The following is a 7,471-nucleotide window of genomic DNA, read 5'->3' as shown; positions in this document are numbered from 1 at the left end:
CGTCGCAATGTGTGACCAGCTTGATGTACATGTTGGTATTTTCCTGCCTATTAGTTTTCTATAACTAGTGGCGTAAGTGGTGTTCAGGAGTCCAAAAGCATCAGAATGAAGCTGAAAATAATGTCCAGCACAGTCACAATTGTGGAGTACTGCATTCCCAGGTGTGAAAGTTGGACTCAAAGACACAGCTTTGACCTGGTAACAATTCAGGATAAATTGAGGATAAAAACATAAGAGGAAGAAGAAAAATTGGATAGATGGATAACATTGAGAAGTAAGAAGAAGCAAGACAATGGCAGTGGTTGCAATAAGGCTGTGGTGAAAATAAGTTTTAGATGTATATAACAGAGAAACTTTGGAGGGTTGCAGGGCTGAAGGAGCTTACAGAGATAGGGAAGGGCCGGACGATGGAAACTAAATGAACTAAAAAAGGGCCTCAAAAACCGGTCTCAAAAACCAAATAAGTAGAATTTTGAGAAACATTGAACAGTGATTGGTAAAATCATTGCATTCTACTGGTAATTAAAATAAACATTCTAACAGACAGAAAAAGCCTGAAGTATGATGAGTACCCAAATCTAAGAGAAAACTCTGGCTCATCCATAGAATCATATGAGGAAATCATTCACATCCTGTTTGGTGGCAAGCCTTCTCACACAAGATACAGGATAGCAACAGGAATGGGCACAGCCCATTCCCCCAATCCTCCTCCTGTTCATCTGAAACAGCACAAGCAGAACCTATCCCCAGGAGTACAGCTGGCTGGGTACACCAAAGGTCCCAGTCATTATGGTTAGATTCTGAACTGGAATTGGGAACTTGTCTGTGCTCACTAATGGCAATGAGAAAATAACTCCTTGCGACATATCTCTCCTGTCCCCTGTATCTTAGTGTCTCGAGACTGTGACTCATTTTCAAATGAAGTAATAAGCAAAATAAAAGGATCGGAAATCGGATGCCAGCTGGGATCTGGCTGTGGGTGTCAAAAGCACTTCCTGTGCAGCCTCATGTGTTACAGCTCGGAAATAAAAAATAAAATTGGCTTCAAAATATGGGGTTGTTGGTTGTCAGCCTTTATTAAGAGTAACACTCACTGGCCTTAACATAAATGAAAGTTTTTTTAATAACTGCTGTCATTGGGCCTCCCATCTATTAATTTGTTTTGTCATTGTTGCTGTTTATTAAGGTTTCAAGTCATAAAAATGTATGGGCTCAGAACAGTGATTTGTTTCATTAATAATAGATGTCAAGTTATGCAGTCTTTTTGCTGATCTCCATCCTCATGCTCTTTAACTGTTACATTACTGTACTCAGTCCCCACATTAATGTGTCTCTGCAGCTTGAATCTCTTTCCAATGGCACTGTGGAGTTTACCACATGCTGAAGAATCTTTCTCCAACTTGATCCTTTATTTTTTACCTAAAGTAGGCTTCCAGTTCCCTGGGCCTTGGTTTACAGTATGCCTTGCTGTGGGATTTGTCCAATGCTGGGATTCAGTCTCCCTGTCCACACAAGGTAGTGTCACACTACCAAAAGGACATGGAGGCTTTGGAGGGAGTACAGAAAAGGTTTACTAGAATGTTGTCCAGTATGGAGGGCATTAGCTATGAGGAATTGTTCTCCCTGGAAAGACGGAGGATGTGGGGCGATCTAATAGAAGTTTATAAAATTAGGAGGGACATAGATAAGGTAAACAGTTGGAAGTTTTTTCCCAGGACAGAAATGACAATTACAATGGAGCACAAGTTCACGTAAGGGGGCGGGGGGGGGGGGGGGGGGGGGGGGGGGGGGCGGAGAGGTGGGGGTGGAGGTTCAGTAGAGATGTGCAGGGGAAGTTTTTTTTAACAGAGGTGGGGGGGCCTGGAATACACTGCCAAGTGAGGTAGTTGAGGCAGACACATTAGCGACATTTAAGACTTATCTAGATAGAAACATCAACAGGCAGGGAATGCAGGGATACAGATGGTTGGTCTAGACAGGACAACGTGATTGGCACGGGCTTGGTGGGCTGAGGGACCTGTTCCTGTGCTGTACTATTCTTTGTTCTTTGAATGTAATGGCTGTGGCTCCATCCACTGGCAGGAAAGCCATTCTGGCCATTTGTACAAGACCCGATGGGATTCAGTGGCTATCAGGTTGTTGACTGCCTGGCCTCAGGGTTTCTGCTCCATTAAAGGTGAAGGTCCTGCTCCAGGAGTGCCAGCAAAACAGGATTGGAAGCTCTTCAATGCCAGCAGTGTCACCAGATGTGATGGCCAGTCACGTGGAGGCGGCTGCAGAATGAAGATGAACATATATGGCAGATTGAGGGGCCATGTCTTCCCGCAGGGGAGACCCTCTCTGCCCCTGGCCTTCAACTAAATTACCAGCCTCCTTAATGACAGACACCTCTCAATGACAGCAGGGTGAGATCCGTCAATTGTCCATTTAATGGCTTCTGTTGACCTTCAGGCACAATGCCATCATCCATTTTGCACAGGACAAGAGGGATAGGGTGGATGCAGTGAGGGATAACTGTGGGGGAGGAGCCTCCAATTGGCATCGGGGACACAGAAATGTAGGCAACCCATCACCCTCTTGTACTGACCAGCAGTTCACAGCGTCAAACCTGCTGGGTGCACGCCTTCCCCTCTGAACATTCACTCATGATAGGTGGGCAGACCAGCAGGTGATGTGCCGCCAATGACATGACACCCTATGTTACAGCCCACCTGCCTGCTTTCCCTCCTACAGGTGGCCCGTCAAATCCAGACCACTGAACCCATTCAGATAATGCATTCCAAATACAACAATTCACTGCTTAAACAATTGACATCTGCCCTCTTGGTCTTTTGTCAATGATATCAAATCGGCAGCCTCCGATTATTAAACCTCATACCAATGGATACAGTTTCTCCTGATTCAATCAATTAAAATCTCTCAAAATTCTGAAGGATTATTCTAGTTTCCTCCCACAATCCAGTGGTGAGCAGGTGAGGTAACCATGCTAAATTGCCCCTTGGGGTCCAAACATGTGTGGGTTGGGTGGATTAGCCATAGTGGATGTGTCAGGTTATGGGGATAGGGTGGGTATGTGGGCCTGGGTGAGATGCTCTTTCGGAGAATCAGTGCAGATTTGATGGGCAGGGTGGAATTCTATGGCTCTATACAATGTCTGGGCTTGAGCCCTATTCTATGATTCAATAAAAGCCTCCAATGGCGGAATCTTTGTGTGAGAGGGTAAACTGAATTCAAGTGAATGGTAAGGATCCCATACCACTGTTCAAAAAAGACCAGACAATTCTCCCAATGTGTCTGTCAATGTTCAACCATTAACTCAAAAGTTCTAAAGTAATTAATTGATGTCGGCTTGATGGGGTTCATATCTGTTTTGAAGTGCACAGTGTGTTAATATGTCGATACTGGACCCTTTGAGATGTTTCTAGGGAACCTTACTAGTTGCTACATAAACACAAGCCCTTTTCCCTTCCTTCCCTTCCCTATAATTGGAAAAAATTATAAGGGATAGGATTTATAGTTATTTGGAGAGTAATGAATTGATAGGTGATAGTCAGCATGGTTTTGTGGCAGGTAGGTCGTGCCTTACTAACCTTATTGAGTTTTTTGAGAAAGTGACCAAGGAGGTGGATGGGGGCAAGGCAGTGGACGTGGTATATATGGATTTTAGTAAGGCGTTTGATAAGGTTCACCATGGTAGGCTTCTGCAGAAAATGCAGATGTATGGGATTGGGGGTGATCTAGGAAATTGGATCAGGAATTGGCTAGCGGATAGGAAACAGAGGGTGGAGGTTGATAGTAAATATTCATCATGGAGTGCGGTTACAAGTGGTGTACCTCAGGGATCTGTTTTGGGGCCACTGCTGTTTGTAATATTTATTAATGATCTGGATGAGGGTATAGTTGGGTGGATTAGCAAATTTGCTGATGACACCAAAGTCGGTGGTGTGGTAGACAGTGAGGAAGGGTGTCGTAGTTTGCAGGAAGACTTAGACAGGTTGCAAAGTTGGGCCGAGAGGTGGCGGATGGAGTTTAATGCGGAGAAGTGTGAGGTAATTCACTTTGGTAGGAATAACAGATGTGTTGAGTATAGGGCTAACGGGAGGACTTTGAATAGTGTGGAGGAGCAGAGGGATCTAGGTGTATGTGTGCATAGATCCCTGAAAGTTGGGAATCAAGTAGATAAGGTTGTTAAGAAGGCATATGGTGTCTTGGCGTTTATTGGTAGGGGGATTGAATTTAGGAGTCGTAGCGTTATGTTGCAACTGTACACAACTCTGGTGCGGCCGCACTTGGAGTACTGTGTGCAGTTCTGGTCCCCACATTACAGGAAGGATGTGGAGGCTTTGGAGAGGGTGCAGAGGAGGTTTACCAGGATGTTGCCTGGTATGGAGGGGAGATCCTATGAGGAGAGGCTGAGGGATTTGGGATTGTTTTCGCTGGAAAGGCGGCGGCTAAGAGGGGATCTTATTGAAACATATAAGATGATTAGAGGTTTAGATAGGGTGGATAGTGATAGCCTTTTTCCTCTGATGGAGAAATCCAGCACGAGGGGGCATGGCTTTAAATTGAGGGGGGGTAGTTATAGAACCGATGTCAGGGGTAGGTTCTTTACCCAGAGGGTGGTGAGGGATTGGAATGCCCTGCCAGCATCAGTAGGAAATGCGCCTAGTTTGGGGGCGTTTAAGAGATCCGTTGATAGGTTCATGGACGAAAAGAAATTGGTTTAGGTTGGAGGGTCACAGTTTTTTTTTTAACTGGTCGGTGCAACATCGTGGGCCGAAGGGCCTGTTCTGCGCTGTAATGTTCTATGTTCTATGTTCTATGTTCTATGTTCACCTTATTCCTTCCACCAACACTCATTTATCCTCTCACTTTATATGGGGCAGAGACAATACAGATCCTTGCCATTCTATGATTGTTTAGCCCAAGGACTTGCTGGTTACATCAGGAAGTGTGAGACCTATTTTAGGGCAGCATGAATACAATAGTGAAAAGATTCAAATCGTGCAGATCATCAAATGTTTCCTGGGAGAATCCAGTTGCAAAGAAATTGCTCAGTCATCAGTTGATGCATCTCCTCAGAAACCTCCTTGGGAAGGACAGTTTTCGAAGTTATTAATGGTTAAAGAAGACCTCTTTGATTTGTAAACCTTGGTGAATTGTATTTGCAGGCATGAACAAAATGTGTTGTCTCCACTTTAGCTTTGTTATTCATCTTCCCTTTAAATCACAGGAACAGGGATTTCTCGTGGGGAAGACCCATCTTCCAGTCCAGCACTGTACTCTTTTTGGAGCTTATTAAGCAGAGGCAAAAAAGTTCCACTGAAGGACTCCAGAGCACTGACTGACTCAGAGGCAAAGAAACAAGATACTCCTATCCTTTCAATGGCCTCTTCACCAGCCTGTGTAACAGCATCATGACACCAATACCATCATGTGACTGGATGGGACTACATTCATCAAGTTCCATTCTTATCTATCTTATTTTAATCTGATTATCACATACAGCAATTTCCCTGTCCACTCCTGCACCATTACCTTGATATCCCTCTTGGATCTACCCATGACCTCTCCTAATTCTCATCTACATGCTGCCCCTTGGCAACAACATTCAGAAAGTTTCACATACACTGACAACATCCAGCTCTACCTTCCCAGAACCACTCTCCACTATCTCAACTCTCTACATTAGATACTGGGTGAGCAGAAATTTCCTCCACTTAAATATTGGGAATATCACTATTGTCATTGGTCCCCACTATAAACTCCATGCCCGAGCCATTGGTTCAATCCCTCTCCCAGGCAACAATCTGTTTGCTCTCTTAGTGTCATATTTAACCCCAGGAGAAGTTCCCGACAACATACCTAAGACATCACCAAGACCACCCATTTCCATCTCCATACAATTCTCCGACTCCACTGATCTGCTGCTTAAACCCTCCACCATGCCTTTATTACATCTAGACTCGACTATTCCAATAGATTCATTGCAAGCCTCTCACAAACCTGAGACAGTCCAAAACTTTTGTTGCCCATGTCTCAACCTACACCAAGTCCTATTCACCTACTGCTTTGGTTCTCAGTCAAACAACACCTCAATTTTTAAATTCTCATCCTTGTTTGCAAAATCCCTCCATAGCCTCACTCCTCCTTAGCTTTTCCAATCTCCTGCCACAACCCTCCGAGGTAACTGCACTCTTCTAATTCTGTGCTTTTGAGCATTCCTGATCTTAATTGCTCCATCATTAGTAGCTCTGCCTGCAGCCTTCAATCACCTACATTACATGCACTTGATTCCCTCCATATCCCTCTCCACCTATTTCTTCCTTCACCATGTTCCTTAAAATAGAAATCATAGAAACCCTACAGTGCAGAAGGAGGCCATTCGGCCCATCGAGTCTGCACCGACCACAATCCCACCCAGGCCCTACCCCCACATATTTTACCAACTAATCCCTCTAACCTACGCATCCCAGGACTCTAAGGGGCAATTTTTTTTTTAACCTGGCCAATCAACCTAACCCGCACATCTTTGGACTGTGGGAGGAAACCGGAGCACCCGGAGGAAACCCACGCAGACACGAGGAGAATGTGCAAACTCCACACAGACAGTGACCCGAGCCGGGAATCGAACCCAGGACCCTGGAGCTGTGAAGCAGCAGTGCTAACCACTGTGCTACCGTGCCGCCCAAAATCTGGTAACCTGCTCTAATATTGCCTTATGTGGTTCAGTGTCAAATTTTGCTTTATCATATTACTGCAAAGTACCATGAACATTTGCATTAAAGGTGTTATGCAAATACAAATTGTTGTCATTTTGGGACGATAAGCATTTAAGCCTGAAATTGGAATAAACTTGGCTTATATTTCCTTGATATAAGAGTTTGAGAATGATCTAATCAAGGTATTTAATAATATTCAAGCCAATACATGACCCCCCTGGCCCCCCACCAACCAACCACACTTTACCTTTGCCATGCCAGTTCACCCAGTATCCAAACTAGACAGATCTCAGGATCCATGCTGAGATTAAATAAAATTCTTAAGTGTATATTGATGGATTTGCTATCTAAACAAAACTTTCATTGATAAAGCCCATTCATTACATTTAACTTCCTTTACATCCTTATGAAAACAAGTATTTGTATTCATAGGTGCACTTTAAAGAGTTTAGAACCACTTGGAGCTATCAATCAAACTGTGAACTGACAAATACACCACCATGAAAGATGAATGAAAATCAGCCATGTGGGACTAATTCTGTAATGGCAACATTATATAAACAGACAGAGTGAAATAGCGAGATCTGTGCCGAAATTCTCCGATCATTCATGCCAGTGGGATTCTCCAGTCCTGCTGGCAGCGCACCCCACCCACAGGTTTCCCGCTGCATGGATTTACATCAATATGAATTCCCATTGACAATGGCGGGACCAGAGAATCTCACCACCAGCAAACAACACACCACCTC

This window comes from Mustelus asterias, chromosome 4 (genome assembly GCF_964213995.1).
Source record: "Mustelus asterias chromosome 4, sMusAst1.hap1.1, whole genome shotgun sequence".
Taxonomy (NCBI): domain Eukaryota; kingdom Metazoa; phylum Chordata; class Chondrichthyes; order Carcharhiniformes; family Triakidae; genus Mustelus; species Mustelus asterias.
Note: the sequence above shows the minus strand (reverse complement) of the source record.